General features: G+C 34.2%; 5 pseudogenes; 4 read left to right on the top strand and 1 right to left on the bottom strand.

Annotated features, from left to right (window-relative positions):
• Positions 1-1,231: 1,231 nt before the first annotated feature.
• Positions 1,232-3,863, bottom strand: LOC136043115 (NADH-ubiquinone oxidoreductase chain 5-like; annotated as a pseudogene).
• A 7,727-nt stretch (positions 3,864-11,590) lies between these two features.
• LOC136043112 (cytochrome c oxidase subunit 1-like) lies at positions 11,591-13,022 on the top strand (annotated as a pseudogene).
• LOC136043111 (cytochrome c oxidase subunit 1-like) lies at positions 12,643-13,441 on the top strand (annotated as a pseudogene).
• Positions 13,442-14,451: 1,010 nt separating this feature from the next.
• LOC136043114 (ATP synthase subunit a-like) lies at positions 14,452-15,111 on the top strand (annotated as a pseudogene).
• Positions 15,111-15,979, top strand: LOC136043113 (cytochrome c oxidase subunit 3-like; annotated as a pseudogene).
• Positions 15,980-17,024: the final 1,045 nt, after the last annotated feature.

Here is a 17,024-nt window from a genome sequence, read left to right as displayed (position 1 = left end):
TTAGTTTTCGAGGGTAATAGCTAGGTCTGTTCAAAAAATGAAGATATTAGACAATTTTATGATTGCACATGGTAAAGAATGTGATTAAAGGCTCTTTTCCTATTTCAAAAGTTTTAGTTTTCGAGGGTAATAGCTACGTATGTTGAAAAAATGAAGATATTAGACAATTTTATGATTGCACATGGTAAAGAATGTGATTAAAGGCTCTTTTCCTATTTCAAAAGTTTTAGTTTTCGAGGGTAATAGCTACGTATGTTGAAAAAATGAAGATATTATACTATTTTATGATTGCAAATGGTAAAGAATGTGATTAAAGGCTCTTTTCCTATTTCAAAAGTTTTAGTTTTCGAGGGTAATAGCTATGTCTGGTGAAAAAATGAAGATATTAGACTATTTTATGATTGCACATGGTAAAGAATGTGATTAAAGGCTCTTTTCCTATTTCAAAAGTTTTAGTTTTCGAGGGTAATTGCTACGTATGTTGAAAAAATGAAGATATTAGTATATTTTATGATTGCACATGGTAAAGAAAGTGCTTAAAGGCTCTTTTCCTATTTCAAAAGTTTTAGTTTTCGAGGGTAATAGCTACGTATGTTGAAAAAATGAAGATATTAGACTATTTTGTAATTGCAAATGGTAAAGAATGTGATTAAAGGCTCTTTTCCTATTTCAAAAGTTTTAGTTTTCGAGGGTAATAGTTTTGTCTGTGGAAAAAATGAAGATATTAGACAATTTTATGATTGCACATGGTAAAGAATGTGATTAAAGGCTCTTTTCCTATTTCAAAAGTTTTAGTTTTCGAGGGTAATAGCTACGTATGCTGAAAATATGAAGATATTAGACTATTTTATGATTGCACATGGTAAAGAATGTGATTAAAGGCTCTTTTCCTATTTCAAAAGTTTTAGTTTTCCAGGGTAATAGCTACGTATGTTGAAAAAATGAAGATATTAGACTATTTTATGATTGCAAATGGTAAAGAATGTGATTAAAGGCTCTTTTCCTATTTCAAAAGTTTTAGTTTTCGAGGGTAATAGCTACGTATGTTGAAAAAATGAAGATATTAGACTATTTTATGATTGCACATGGTAAAGAATGTGATTAATGGCTCTTTTCCTATTTCAAAAGTTTTAGTTTTCGAGGGTAATAGCTACGTATGTTGAAAAAATGAAGATATTAGACTATTTTATGATTGCAAATGGTAAAGAATGTTATTAAAGACGATTCTTACGTCCCCCAGAAAACATCAATAAAAAATGTACCCCCCTATAACAGCCCCTCAATAAAGAACAAAAAGAGGAATCAGATAATCCCCTTCTTCATCCCTGTATTGACAGCTAAAATTATAATTGTAGGAGCACAAACAGATTATTGCAATTCGTGAGGAATAAATTCTTGTTAAAAGACATGAAACTAATATAAGTGCACTAGGAATTAATATGTGCAGGCTCTCGGAAGATTCAATGATTAGATCTTTTGAAAAGAAGCCCGATAAAAATGGAAAACCTATTAGTCTAAGAGAACAAACTAAGATAATATAGCTAGTGTAAGGGAGTATCCTGGACACCCCTCCTATCCGACGTATATCTTGTACCCCTAATGAATGAATTACGACCCCCGAACATATAAAAAGGAGAGCCTTAAAAAGTGCATGGGCAAAAAGATGAAAATAACAAAATAGAGTGAGACCTAAACCTAGAGAAAATATTATTACTCCTAGCTGGCTCAATGTAGATAATGCAATTACTCGTTTTAGATCGTTTTCTCCGAACGCAGCCAGGCCTGAAAAAAAGGAAGTTAAAGCCCCTATGATAACGAGTAAAAAACACCCTCTCTCTTCAAATGAAGGAGACAAACGAATTATTAGATAAATCCCGGCTGTCACTAGTGTGGATGAATGAACTAAGGATGAGACGGGGGTAGGGGCCGCCATGGCTGCTGGTAGTCATGCAGAAAAAGGTAGTTGAGCTCTTTTGGTAAAAGAAGATAGGGTAAAGAAAAGCATGATTGATAAAGAGAAGTATCTTAAGAATATATAATCCCAGCTCTTAGAGTAAAATATCAACCCTAGTGACCATAAAATTAATACATCCCCTACTCGATTTCTTAAAATAGTGATTATTCCTCTAGAGGAAGAGCTATAATTTTTGTAAAATATAATTAATAGATATGAGGTAATGCCTAACCCATCTCAACCCAATATTAATCTTAATCCATCCGAAGATATGATCAACAGAACCATAGATGAGATAAATCCTAATATTATATATATGAAACGAGTAACAAAAGTTTCAGCTCTTATATAATAAGAAGAGTAAATTATAATTTGAGAAGAGATTAAGAGAACTAGAAAGATGAATGATAGTCTTAGCCAATCAAAGCACACTTGATAATCCAAATGCAAAAAGGATATTTTTAATAAGTAGATTTCATCTGTTAGGAATAATAAAAATGAACAACAAACACTCATTACTCCGGTAATTAGTAAGATGTAACCTGATACAAAATATAACAATACTGTCAGAGATCACTCTCCTTTAGTTCCACAAACTAATATTCTCTTTAAACTATAACAGTAGACGAAAATTAAAGTCAATAACGGAAGCAGATGAGCTCTTCCGATTATATATTCCTTTAGGTTGTATTCTAATCAACTAAAAATATATAATCTTTCCCCGTGACTTGTACTGGAATATAAATAGATACAATAACAGGATGAAATTACTATTACCCAGTCTAGACTAAATACACCGATAAAAATATATATTTCGGAAAAGAAGTTAAGTGAAGGGGGTAATCCTATATTAAGGAAGCTAAGACTAAGTCATCAAAAACATAAATATGGAAAAAGAGAGATGATTCTCCGAGTAAGAAGGAATCTGCGACTTCAGATACGCGCATAAAATAGATAGCTTAAGTAGAATAATCCAGAGGAACAAATACCGTGAGATACTATTATTAAAATTGATCTTATGTTAGTGTAAGTACAAGATATAAGTATACCTAAAATAACAAATGATATGTGAGCAACGGAGGAGTAAGCAATTAAAGATTTGACATCAGATTGGCGTAGACAAATCAAGCAGCTGAAGATCCCACCTACTAAGCAGACCCCTATTAATGTTGTTTCTCTATAAATATTTAGTACTTGTACTAAATAAAGACCATAACCCCCTAGCTTGAGGAGAATAGCGGCTAACACTATAGAGCCGGTTACTGGAGCCTCTACGTGAGCCTTAGGCAACCAAATGTGTGCAAAATAAACTGGGAGTTTCACTAGAAAAGAAAGAATGGCTAGCAAGAAAATTATCTTGTCTATAAAATTACCCCAAAATTGCAAGAAGGATGATGAATAGATGCTTGTGTGAGCAATAATGATAAAGAGTAGAGGTAAAGAGGATAGTAGAGTGTAGAATAGGAAATAATAGGAAGCAGGTAGACGCTCTGGCTGGTAACCTCACCCGAGGATTAAGATAATTGTGGGGATTAGAGAGCACCCAAAGAAGACGTAAAATAAAATGAATGATTGCGTAGTAAACGTGAGTCATAAGAGGACAAACAAGCTTACGAGAATAATTCTATAGCTTAATGGCCAACTTGGCTTTAATCTAATAACTATTAAAAAGAAAATTCCTGAAGTCAATGTTAAAAGAGTGATTCCTCACTCTAGGTGAAATTCTGATATTAACTTGTATATTTTTATTAAGTATATTAAACTTGAGGTAAAGAACCACTTATTCATTTAGGAACTGTACTTGATCTGATCCTGATGAACGTACTAAAGATACCAATACTGATAATCCTAAAGCTCCTTCACAAACTGTGACTCTAAGAAAGATAAATGCGTTAATTATTCTCATATAATTTGAGCATATCAATAATCCAAACAATAGAAGGATGAGAAATTCTAATCTCAATAAAGTTACTAGAAGATGCTTGTTTCTTGAAGAGAAAATTAGTAGTCCTAAAGAAAGTGATAAATAAATTATTATAATTGACTGAGTAATTAAAAAATAATGTCGGTCTTGTAAACCGAATTTAGAGGAATCTCTCGGTCTTCAAAAGAGTTATTAACATCTTTAACTTCCAAACTTAATATTTTCATTAAACTACCTTTTGACATCCTAGGATCTATAGTTGTTATTTCCATGTTTATGCTTCTAATAAATCATCCTCTTGCTTTTACACTCTTGTTGTTCATTCAAACTCTATTGATTTGTATTATGCTTAAAAATGTTTCTTTATGGATCTCACTAATTCTCTTTTTAATCTTTCTGGGGGGGATTCTGGTAATGTTTATTTATGTATCTTCGCTAAGAGCTAATGAGAAATTTGCTGTGGATTTAACATCATTCATATGAGTGCTACCTACAATTGTCTTATCTTTCTTAGTTTTAAATAAGAATTTCATGTTTATGAGCCCTTCTTCGGGCTACCTCTATCCTGCGGATTTCATGGTCATCAATTTTAATGTTAATAGACTTGCCGTATTAGCCTATTCATTTATAGTAGTATATTTATTTTTAGCGCTCCTGCTGGTTATTGATTTTTTGAACAGTAATAAGAAGCCTTTACGGTCAATGATCTAGTGATTCCGTGATCTTAGAAAATGAAATGTTATCTCTACGTAAAACGCAACCTACCCTTAAAATTATTAATTCTGCCTTAGTGGATCTACCTGTGCCGGCCAACATTTCTATTTGGTGAAACTTTGGATCTCTCCTAGGCCTTTGTCTTATTATTCAAATTGTTACTGGACTTTTTTTTAGCCATGCATTACACGGCGAGAGTAGACTTAGCTTTCTCTAGAGTGGCCCATATTTGCCGAGATGTCAACTACGGTTGACTACTCCGGACTGTCCAAGCCAATGGTGCCTCTTTTTTCTTTATTTGCATTTATTTCCATATTGGCCGAGGAATGTATTATGGCTCTTTTCATTATTTCGAGACATGGATGACTGGAATTGCTCTTTTGTTTCTTGTAATGGCCGCTGCTTTTTTAGGGTATGTTCTCCCGTGAGGTCAAATGTCCTTCTGGGGGGCGACTGTAATTACAAACTTAGTATCTGCCGTACCTTATATTGGTAACGATGTAGTACAATGATTATGAGGGGGGTTTGCTGTTGATAATCCCACTCTGACGCGATTTTTCACTTTTCATTTCTTGATCCCCTTTCTGGTGGCTGGTCTGACAATAATTCACCTTTTATTTCTTCATCAAAGAGGTTCAAATAACCCCCTTGGAATTAATGCTAACTTAGACAAGTTACCGTTCCACCCTTATTTTACCATTAAGGATACCGTGGGATTTATAGTCCTTATCTTTTTTCTTGTGACTCTCTCCTTAACTAGACCATATCTTCTAGGGGATCCAGATAATTTCATTCCTTCCAATCCATTGGTTACCCCAGCTCATATTCAGCCGGAATGATATTTTCTGTTTGCGTATGCTATTTTGCGGTCTATTCCTAATAAGCTAGGAGGGGTGATCGCCCTTGTTTCTTCTATTCTTATTCTTGTGTCCCTTCCCTTTACATTTAAGCCTAAGTTTCGAGGTCTTGAGTTCTATTCTGTAGCCCAAACTTTGTTTTGATCATGAGTGTCAGTCTTCTTACTTCTAACATGAATTGGGGCACGACCTGTAGAAGACCCCTATATTTTTCTGGGACAGATTCTTACATGTGCTTACTTCTCATATTTTGTGTTTACTCCAATTATTATTAATTTGAATGATAAAATTGTCTAATTAGACCCCTTGGCCGATTAAAGCATCTGTTTTGAAAGCAGAATAAGGTTGATTATGCAACCAGGAGTCTTTATTTTTAACCCCCTTGGGAGAGGCTTCAATAAAACACAGGAATATTAAAGATGTGGGTAAAAGGCTTTTCCAGCATAAGTGTATTAGGTTATCATAACGGTAACGAGGATAAGAGCCACGTCTCCAGAGATAGAAGTACACCACTAAACAAAATATGAAGAAGCTTATACACCCAAATACTACACTAAATAATAAAGATATGAAAAGAATGCTAGCGTATTCTGACAATATAATTAGAGCAAATCCGACTCCTATGTATTCTGTATTGAACCCTGACACTAACTCGGATTCGCCCTCAGCTAGGTCGAAGGGTGTCCGATTAGTCTCCGCCAGAATTGTAATGAATCAACACAATCCTAGAGGAAAACATAAGTATAGAGGTCACCCTACATAAGAAGATTTGACTAAGTATCCTCCTAGATCGAGCTTTTTAAATAACATTAAAGGAGAAAGGATGATGATAATCAAAGATACTTCGTAGGAGATAGTCTGTGCCCCTGCGCGAATTCTTCCTAGCAAAGAATATTTAGAGTTAGAGGATCAGCCTGCAACCATGATTCTGTATACTCTCACTCTTATTGCACAAATGACCAGAAGGAATGATAAATTGAATTTTGCACCGTAAGAAATAAATGGCACTAGAGTTCATAGAAAAAAGGAAAGAAATAGACTGAACACAGGAGCAACGAGATATGGTATGAAATTGGAGATGAGAGGAAGTGAAACTTCCTTACAAAATAGTTTGATCCCATCAGAAAAAGGCTGTAAGATCCCAAGGAAGCCGACTTTATTTGGGCCCTTACGCAACAGAATGTAACCTAAAATCTTTCGTTCTAATAGTGTTAAAAAAGCAACTGAAACTAAAACCATAACTACTTGTAAAAAAATAAAATAGATCATTTAAGCTATAGCTATCAACTAAGGTCTCCTTATAAATAGATCCTAAATCTAACGCATTTATCTGCCAAGTTGACATAAAATCTCAAGAGGTCCTTTCGTACTATCATGAGTATATTTGCCTTGGGGGTAGAAACTAACCTGGCTTACGCCGGTCTGAACTCAGATCACGTAGGGGTTTAATAGTCGAACAGACTGCCTTTCTGGGCTGCTGCACCGAGTAGGGTCCCTGAACCAACATCGAGGTCGCAAACTCTTTTGTCGATTTGAGCTCTCAAAAAGAATTACGCTGTTATCCCTAAGGTAACTTGGTCCTTATTCATCTAAGGATCAATGGTCATTTATTGATGTGTTTATATTGTAAGTGTTTATTCTGTTCTTACCGTCGCCCCAACCAAACATTATTTTAATCTGTCTAATTACATACCGCAAGACAAAAGAATTAAATGTAAAGATCTATAGGGTCTTATCGCCCTCCAAGTGCATTTAAGCTTTTTCACTTAAAGATTAACTTCAATTTAATCGAAGAGACAGACCATCTCTCGTCAAACCATTCATTCCAGCCTCAAATCAAAAGGCTAATGATTATGCTACCTTCGCATGGTCAGTATACCACGGCCCTTTAATTCATCAGTGGGCAGGCTCGACCTCCCAAAGTTGAGAGGCGATGTCTTTGTTAAACAGGCGGAGATGAGTTTTGCCGAATTCCTTTGGGACTTTATGAGAAAAATTATGTTAAGTGCATTTATAGTTCTACTAATTCTATCATTATGATTGCTAAATTTGTGTAATTAGCATCGGCTAGTCTGAATTAATTATTTTGAAATTATCATTTTAGTAACAATGGTTATTAAATCGAGGCAACTTTTAAGCCTAATCATGTTTTCCTTGATATTATAATATAATTTTTTCTAGAGCTCGTCCCCTAGAAAATTTTCCTTACGGAGTACCCTAAAGGAGTATTCTGCCAACCAGATATAAAGGTACGAAATATTTTTCACAACCATATCGGTCTTGAAGAGATTTATGAAACAATCATCTTTAACCAATATAGATCACCTTATTTCGGGATTCGGCAATAAAGGTAGAAATTTAATAAACTCTGATACAAAAGGTACAAACAATAACTTTTTTGTAATTAGTGGACTTTCCTTTTCAGTACTTAGACCTCGAATAAATTCAATTCTTTTACTTATATAATATTGTTTTAAATAAATTTGTAAATAAAGATTTAGAGACCACTCTCAAGAGTATCTTTTTAATGTAAGCAAAATGTTTATTCAAACTCCCTCCCTCTTTCAAGACACACCTTCCGGTATGCCTACTTTGTTACGACTTATCTCTTCGGACAAGAGAGCGACGGGTGATGTGTACATTTCTCAGAGCCTCCTTCAGGTTGACAGGCCTTACTTCTAAATCCACCTTCTTCTCCATGATAAAATGGAAATTCCGTTTAAGTTCTTATTGTAACCCACCCTCTCCCGAACATAAGCTATACCTTGATCTGATTTGTTGGCCTAAGCAATTAAGAGCAGTTATTTATTTAATCCCCTAAACGACGGTATATAAGCTGTTTCACAAGAACGGGTTGGTTGTCTCGTGGATTGTCGTTTACGGGGCAGGTTCCTCTAGTAAGTTTAGAAACCGCCAAATTCTTTAGGTTTAAATAATACTACCCGGGTTAATTAAAAATGAACTAATAGGGTATCTAATCCTAGTTGTTTGGCCATCTAAAGAGTGCTTTACTCAAACAAATAGAGAATAAATACAGATTTCACCCTTATTGGTCTAAAATATATTTGTCCCAAAGCTCCTCTGTTCACCTAAAATATTTGCTCTAGGGCCTTGTATGACCGCGGATGCTGGCACAAAATGATCCCCCTATCTTTTCATTCGCTATACCTAAGAAGTAGGCAATAATATCAGTCACTGCACTTCTAACCTATAATGATATCTTGCATATGACTCGTAGAAAGAGTAAATAAACTAGCTAGAATCAAACTTTTACTACTAGATGCTAAGATCAGGAAAACTGAATAGAATGTAAAAGTGATATTGTAACGAAAAATAATAATCACAGGCAAAGAAGTAAGATGAGAATTATTTACTAATTTGAGTGTGTTTAAGAATGAGTTTTGTAGCTACAAATAATAGGAGACCAGATATATAAGATCATTGAAAGCAGTCTGCCCTGCAGGCGACCAAAACCCATTATCTAGCCGCCGTAAAGAGTGAAATATCTCCTGGATAGTCTTATTTAAGTGTAGAAAATTATCTAGATGTTGCTACAAATCTCTGGAATGGAAAATTAATCGTGTAAGTGCCTAGTAACTTCGAAATATTATATGATTTGAAGTGACTACTTGTCTGCTTATTAAAACTTGTATGAATAGATGATTAACTCATTACCATGTAATAAGTGAAAATGACTATGAGTGACGAGATTATAAGAATTAAGTTTTTATTGACTAGATCTTGATGTAAGGAAGAATTAAAATTTATTTAAATACTTACATTTACGCGTTTACGATTGTAACAACGGTAAAAGAAAATAAAAAGGTTAGATAGGGAATTAACCCACCCCTAGATACCTAAAATTACCATATAAATGATACTTTATTGCCTGACCTAACACAACAAACGGCTAGAATTATAGGCCATTTAAAAAAAAAGACGAATAGTGAAATATAGTACATGGTAGCATATTTTATGGAGTATAGATTGACGGAATGGTATATTTAAATACGTAGGCTGCCTCTAAAACAAGGCCCCCCCCCCTCAGACATGTAGGCACAGACCTACATGTCTGAGGAGGGGCCTTGTTAAAGAGTCAAGCCTACGTAAATATATATATATATGATTTGATGTCACTATATATAACGTCCTTTATAGTACATTCACCGCTCTTTTATTGGTATAATAAAAGAGCGGTGAATGTACGTTATTTATATCATTTATATAATATTAAATTTTATTTAAACCCTCTTAAGAGGGTTTCTGAAATAACCTAGAGATATTGATTTATATTTATCCTGGAAGATTTGGTGTTCCAGGATAAATAAAATCATTATCTCATATAATACAACCCTCTTAAGAGGGTTTAAAAATTTAATAGAGTTATAAACTTATTTGTAGTATTTTTTGTCCTAACACTAAGTGTTAGGACAGGGAAAAAATACTACGGATAAGTTTATATTTTATTTAATGTACCTATAATAAAATATTATTTTATTTATTTAATATCATTATAATGACGTTCTATATAGGTAAAATTGTTTCAAATTGCAAATTAAAAAACCCGTAAAATCACTAAAAATCAGCTTAAAGTTTACGTTTAGGGAATTTTATGACCCTGTTTTACACGTTTAATGCTGAGGTTCCTGATATTCACCTCGAAAACAGCCTTTTTCAAAATATTGCCTTTAATCCCATAAAAAAGCAAATTTAACCAACCCAAATTTTTCTTCAAAAAATGTAAAATAAATAATTTTATTATATTTCAGTGAGGAGGACGGAAGCGATCCGGGTTATCTCCTCCCAGGAGATACTCAATATAGATTGACCTCTCTCCAGCAAATTACAGGACCGATAATTTTATTTTTTTTTGAAGGAACATCAATAATCTCACCGTACCCCTAATATAGGGATAAAAACATAATCATTAATTAAAGGGAAAATTGAGTGATAGATAAAAGTCTGATATTGTCTACTGTTAAAAAAGGATAAAATTATTTTATTTAGATTAACCTAAGAGAAGAACTCCCTCCCTCGTTACGCTTCAAACTGAAGCGTAACCTCGGGGGGAGGGGGTCTTCTCTCTCACAGGTGTTAAAGAGTAAGCTAAATTAAGCTACTGGGCTCATACCCCAATGATAGAGTAATCTCTCTTTAAATGATTAAGTGATTATGCCTATTTTTTTCTTATATTCTTATAGTGTCCTCCCACTCTTGGTTAGGTTTGTGGCTTAGAATAGAAATAAATTCTTTAAGCTTTATCCCTATTATAATTGAAGAAAGAAAAGAGAATAGATTAAAATATTTTTTAATTCAGTCAGTAGCCTCAGTCATCTTTTTAGCGAGTATTCTAAATCAACCCTTTTCGTTCCTAATTCCTTTAGCCCTGTTAATTAAGATTGGTGCGGCCCCGTTCCATATATGACTAGTAAGTATTTCTAAATCTATATCATGAAAGGTTTTATCCCTTTTAATAACTTTTCAGAAAATTGGCCCTCTTCTTGGACTGGCTATGCTGCAATTCACAAATTCTTTTTTCATTTTTATTAGAGCATTTGTTGGTGGATTGGGGGGGATTAACCAATCCAACCTTCGGCTGATTATAGCGTTTTCTTCCATTAGACATTTATCTTGATTAATAGTTAATATAAGTAGATTTTTCTTGATATTAGTTTATTACATGACTTACTTGGCTATTCTATATTTTGTGGTAATTTTATTACAGCAAAAGGGCACGTACTCCCTCGCCCAAATGAATAGTAATGCTAGATTAATTTATAAAGCTTCGATTTCATTTAATCTTCTCTCTTTAGCCGGGTTACCCCCATTCTTGGGATTTTTTATTAAATGGATATCCCTGGAAATGAATATTTTACCCCCTCTTCTTGTGTTAGCCCTTGTTGCGTCTTCATGTTTCTCAGTCTATTTTTATTTTAAGATTGCTATAAGATCTCTTTTATTCCCCTCAGAGGTAAAGTCTAAGAAAATAGAGATCCCGGGTATTCAATCAATAGGGTTTAATATTTTTCTTCCTTTATTCTTTTTGTAAAGCTTTAAGTTAATTAAACTACCAGCCTTCAAAGCTGGAAATAAGAAGTTCTTAAGCTTTAATAATTTACTTTTAATATAGATGAGGGTATTATCTACATAATTACAGTATCAACGTAATCCTTTTTTCAGGCACCTCATCTCTTCTTATTATATATGAAATGTAAATTTCTCTTTAAGAATCAAAATCTTACGTGCACAGAACACTTATATACACATTACCCTACTTACAATAAATAATTTTTAATTAATTAGGCCCGGGTTAGAAACAACTCAAGATTTGCAATCTTGTATTTTTTTTTAAACTACTGAGCCGTAAATTCGTCATAGTAAAGGGAATAATCCTTAACTAAATTTACAATTTAGCACCTATAATCGGCCACTTTACTTATGCAACGTTGATTTTATTCTACGAATCACAAGGGCATTGGAACTTTATACTTTATTTTTGGGGCTTGAGCAGGTATAGTTGGGACTTCTCTAAGAATGCTCATTCGAGCAGAGTTAGGTCAACCAGGTTCCCTGATTGGCGATGAACAAGTATATAATGTTATTGTCACAGCTCATGCATTTATTATAATTTTTTTCATGGTTATACCAATTTTGATTGGGGGATTTGGTAACTGACTAGTGCCCATTATAATAGGGGCCCCGGATATAGCATTTCCCCGGTTGAATAATTTAAGATTTTGAATACTTCCACCATCCCTGACCCTTCTCTTGGCCAGATCTATAGTTGAGAGAGGTGCAGGAACTGGATGGACAGTTTACCCCCCTCTATCCTCAGCCATTGCCCATGCCGGACCTTCTGTAGATTTAGCTATTTTCTCGCTTCATTTAGCTGGAGTTTCCTCTATCTTAGGGGCTGTGAATTTTATTACGACTATCATTAATATACGGCCTCAGTCAATGTCTATTGACCGCATACCTCTCTTCGTTTGAGCAGTGGGAATCACCGCTGTTCTTCTCCTTTTATCACTTCCAGTCCTAGCGGGGGCTATTACCATACTGTTAACTGATCGTAACTTAAATACTTCTTTCTTCGACCCCGCAGGTGGTGGAGACCCTATCCTTTATCAACATTTATTTTGATTTTTTGGGCATCCTGAAGTGTATATTTTAATTTTACCTGGATTCGGGATAGTGTCTCATATTATTAGCCAAGAAAGAGGTAAGAAGGAAGCATTTGGTACATTAGGTATGATTTATGCTATGCTTGCAATTGGTATTCTTGGTTTTGTTGTCTGGGCTCATCATATATTTACTGTAGGAATGGACGTGGACACTCGAGCTTATTTTACTGCTGCAACTATAATTATTGCGATTCCTACGGGAATTAAGATTTTTAGATGAATCGGAACTTTACACGGAACACGACTCACTATAACTCCATCTATGCTGTGGGCCCTAGGATTTGTATTTTTGTTTACTGTGGGAGGGCTTACAGGAGTTGTCCTGTCGAACTCTAGAATTGATATTGTTCTCCATGATACTTATTATGTAGTTGCCCATTTCCACTATGTTTTATCGATGGGTGCTGTCTTTGCTATCATAGCAGGATTTGTACATTGATTTCCTCTAATGACTGGATTAAGAATGAATCAATTTCTTCTTAAGGTACATTTCTTTATTATATTCTTAGGAGTAAACTTAACTTTTTTCCCTCAACATTTCTTAGGTCTCGCTGGAATACCACGTCGTTACGCAGATTATCCAGATACATATGCTTCATGAAATGTAATTTCTTCACTAGGGAGAGTTATATCTATAATTGCTACATTAATATTTATTTTTTGTATTTGATAGGCCATGATCGTTAAGCGAATTAATATTTTTTCACTTAATTTAAGATCAAGCGTGGAATGAAATCATCCCCATCCGCCTGCTGATCACTCCTATGAAGAAATTACTATGATCTCTACATTTTAAAGTGGCAGAAACATATATGCATTGGATTTAAGCTCCAAAGATGGGTACCCCCTTTAAAAGTGTCTCAATGATTCCAACTAGGTTTACAAAATGGGAACTCGCCTCTCATAGAACAACTTATTTTTTTCCATGACCATGCTTTACTAGTGGTAATCTTAATTACTTCTCTTGTTGGCTTTTTCTTAGCTGCATTGTTTTCTAATAAATTTCTCCATCGTTATCTACTTGATGGTCAGGCAATCGAGACGGTTTGAACCGTTATTCCTGCTCTTATTTTAGTAGCTATTGCCCTTCCTTCTATTCGTCTTCTCTATTTAATTGATGAAATTCATAATCCTGCTTTGACTATTAAAGTAACGGGGCATCAGTGATACTGATCCTATGAATACTCTGATTTTGACGATATTCAATTTGATTCATACATAATCCCTTCAAATGAACTTTCTACTCTTATATATTGTTTACTTGATGTGGACAATCGTATACCAGTGCCCTATAATCAAGCTATCCGTCTGATGATTACTTCAGATAACGTTTTACATTCATGAGCTGTGCCATCTCTAGGTATTAAGATAGATGCAGTCCCAGGCCGGCTTAATCAGTCCAGACTTCTAGTAAATATACCCGGAGTATTTTATGGGCAATGTTCCGAAATTTGTGGATCTGGACATAGTTTTATACCTATCGTGATTGAGGCTGTTGGAGAGAGAGACTTTCTAAAGTGACTTGAGTTACAAATTTCATAGGGTGGCTGAAAGTCAAGCGGTAGCCTCTTAAGCTCTCTTATGGTAATTACCCCCTATGGTAAAGAGACTTAGTTTATTAATAAATATAAGGTTGTCAACTTTAAGAAGCCGATGGCAGTCTCTTATTCCTCAAATGATACCACTCCCTTGAGTTATGGTCTTCCTTGTTTCTATAGCTTTACTATGAGCTATTATAACTATGGTATTTTTCCTTTATCAACCCCGCTCTGTTTCTTCTGCTAATGGATTCTCTAATCAAACTGTTTACTTAAATTGAAAATGATAGCAAACCTTTTTTCAGTATTTGATCCGACTTCCTCTTTTTTATCCAACTGATTAAGAATACTAACCCCACTCCTGTTTATAGCAATATCTTTCTGATTGATTCCTTCACGACCTCAATTTTTAGCTAAGAGAGTTCTAATGGGATTAAATCGGGAAATATCCCTCCTTATAGGCCCAGCCAGATTTGGTGCCAATATCCTAGTTATTGCTCTTTTCTTATTTATTTTATTTAATAATTTTATTGGTTTATTTCCCTATATTTTTACCGCTACTAGACATTTAGCAGTTACCTTAAGACTCGCAGTTCCTCTATGAATCTCTTTTATTATATATACTTGAATCAAGGAAACAACAAATGCTTTAGCCCATCTCGTACCTTTAGGAACACCGACACCTTTAATACCCTTCATGGTATTAATTGAAATTATTAGAAATATGATTCGACCTATTACACTCTCTGTCCGTCTTGCGGCTAATATAATTGCCGGCCATCTCCTATTGACTCTTTTAGGAGCTCAAGGTACCCTAGAAAATTTTTATGTTACTACAATTGTAGTCTTTTCACAGGTTATCTTATTAATATTGGAATTCTCTGTAGCTATTATTCAATCTTATGTTTTTATGACTCTAATGACTCTCTACGCAAGAGAATAATGAATCAATTAAATCACCCGTATCATTTGGTTAATATTAGACCTTGACCCCTAGCTACCGGAATAGGAGCTTTTGCAATAACTTCTGGACTTGTCAAGTGGTTTCATTCGTTTGATAGAATGCTATTTTTTACAGGATTAATCACAATCATATTTGTTTCATATCAATGGTGACGAGACGTATCACGAGAAGCAACTTTCCAAGGAATACATTCAACGAAGGTCGGATTTGGATTGCGATGGGGAATAATCCTATTTATTATCTCTGAAGTTTTCTTTTTTGTCTCTTTCTTTTGGGCATTTTTTCACAGAAGTTTGTCACCAAATATTGAAGTTGGAGCCTTGTGACCCCCCAATCGGAGTGGAAAGTTTTAATCCATTTCAAGTACCCTTGCTTAACACAAGTATCCTACTGGCTTCAGGGGTTACGGTAACTTGAGCCCACCATGCCTTAATAGAAAATAATTTTGATCAATGCCTTCAGGGACTTCTACTTACTGTATTGCTGGGGTTATATTTTTCATTTCTCCAAGGGTTAGAGTATATAGAAGCCTCATTTACTATTGCGGATAGAATCTATGGGTCTACATTCTTTTTAGCGACAGGTTTTCATGGTTTACATGTTCTTATTGGTACTATTTTTCTTATAATTTGCATCTTACGTCACACTAAGTGCTACTTTTCTCCCCAACATCATTTTGGGTTTGAAGCTGCGGCTTGATATTGACACTTTGTTGATGTTGTCTGATTGTTTCTCTATCTCTCTATCTACTGATGAGGTGAATAGAATCTTTCTAGTATAAATATTATACTTGACTTCCAATCAAGAGATCCTGCTAGGGAAAGATAATTATTTTAATTTGATTAAGAATTTTTATGCTTGTTTTTATTATGTTAACCCTCGGAGTCTTCGTAAATAAGAAAGTCTCTCTGGATCGCGAAAAGAGTTCACCATTTGAATGCGGATTTGATCCTTTGAATTCTTCTCGTACCCCCTTTTCTATTCGGTTCTTTGTTATTACTTTAATTTTTCTTATTTTTGATGTAGAGATTACTTTACTCCTACCTATAGTATATTTGAACATATCTTACCCGACAACCTACCTGATTATCTTCTTTTCTTTCATCCTTGTTGCAGGGGTATTTTATGAGTGAAGGGAAGGTGCCCTAAGATGAATTAAATAATCATTAACTTTATCAAAGACGCTCGAAAACTAAAACTTTTGAAATAGGAAAAGAGCCTTTAATCACATTCTTTACCATGTGCAATCATAAAATAGTCTAATATCTTCATTTTTTCAGCATACGTAGCTATTACCCTCAAAAACTAAAACTTTTGAAATAGGAAAAGAGCCTTTAATCACATTCTTTACCATGTGCAATCATAAAATAGTCTAATATCTTCATTTTTTCAACATACGTAGCTATTACCCTCGAAAACTAAAACTTTTGAAATAGGAAAAGAGCCTTTAATCACATTCTTTACCATTTGCAATCATAAAATAGCCTAATTTCTTCATTTTTTCAACATACCTAGGAAAAGAGCCTTTAATCACATTCTTTACCATTTGCAATCATAAAATAGTCTAATATCTTCATTTTTTCAACATACGTAGCTATTACCCTCGAAAACTAAAACTTTTGAAATAGGAAAAGAGCCTTTAATCACATTCTTTACCATTTGCAATCATAAAATAGTCTAATATCTTCATTTTTTCAACATACGTAGCTATTACCCCCGAAAACTAAAACTTTTGACATAGGAAAAGAGCCTTTAATCACATTCTTTACCATTTTCAATCATAAAATAGTCTAATATCTTCATTTTTTCCACAGACAAAGCTATTACCCTCGAAAACTAAAACTTTTGAAATAGGAAAAGAGCCTTTAATTACATTCTTTACCATTTGCAAT

This window comes from Artemia franciscana, unplaced genomic scaffold (assembly GCF_032884065.1).
Source record: "Artemia franciscana unplaced genomic scaffold, ASM3288406v1 Scaffold_3023, whole genome shotgun sequence".
NCBI classification, from domain to species: domain Eukaryota; kingdom Metazoa; phylum Arthropoda; class Branchiopoda; order Anostraca; family Artemiidae; genus Artemia; species Artemia franciscana.
This window is presented reverse-complemented; position numbering and strand designations above follow the sequence as displayed.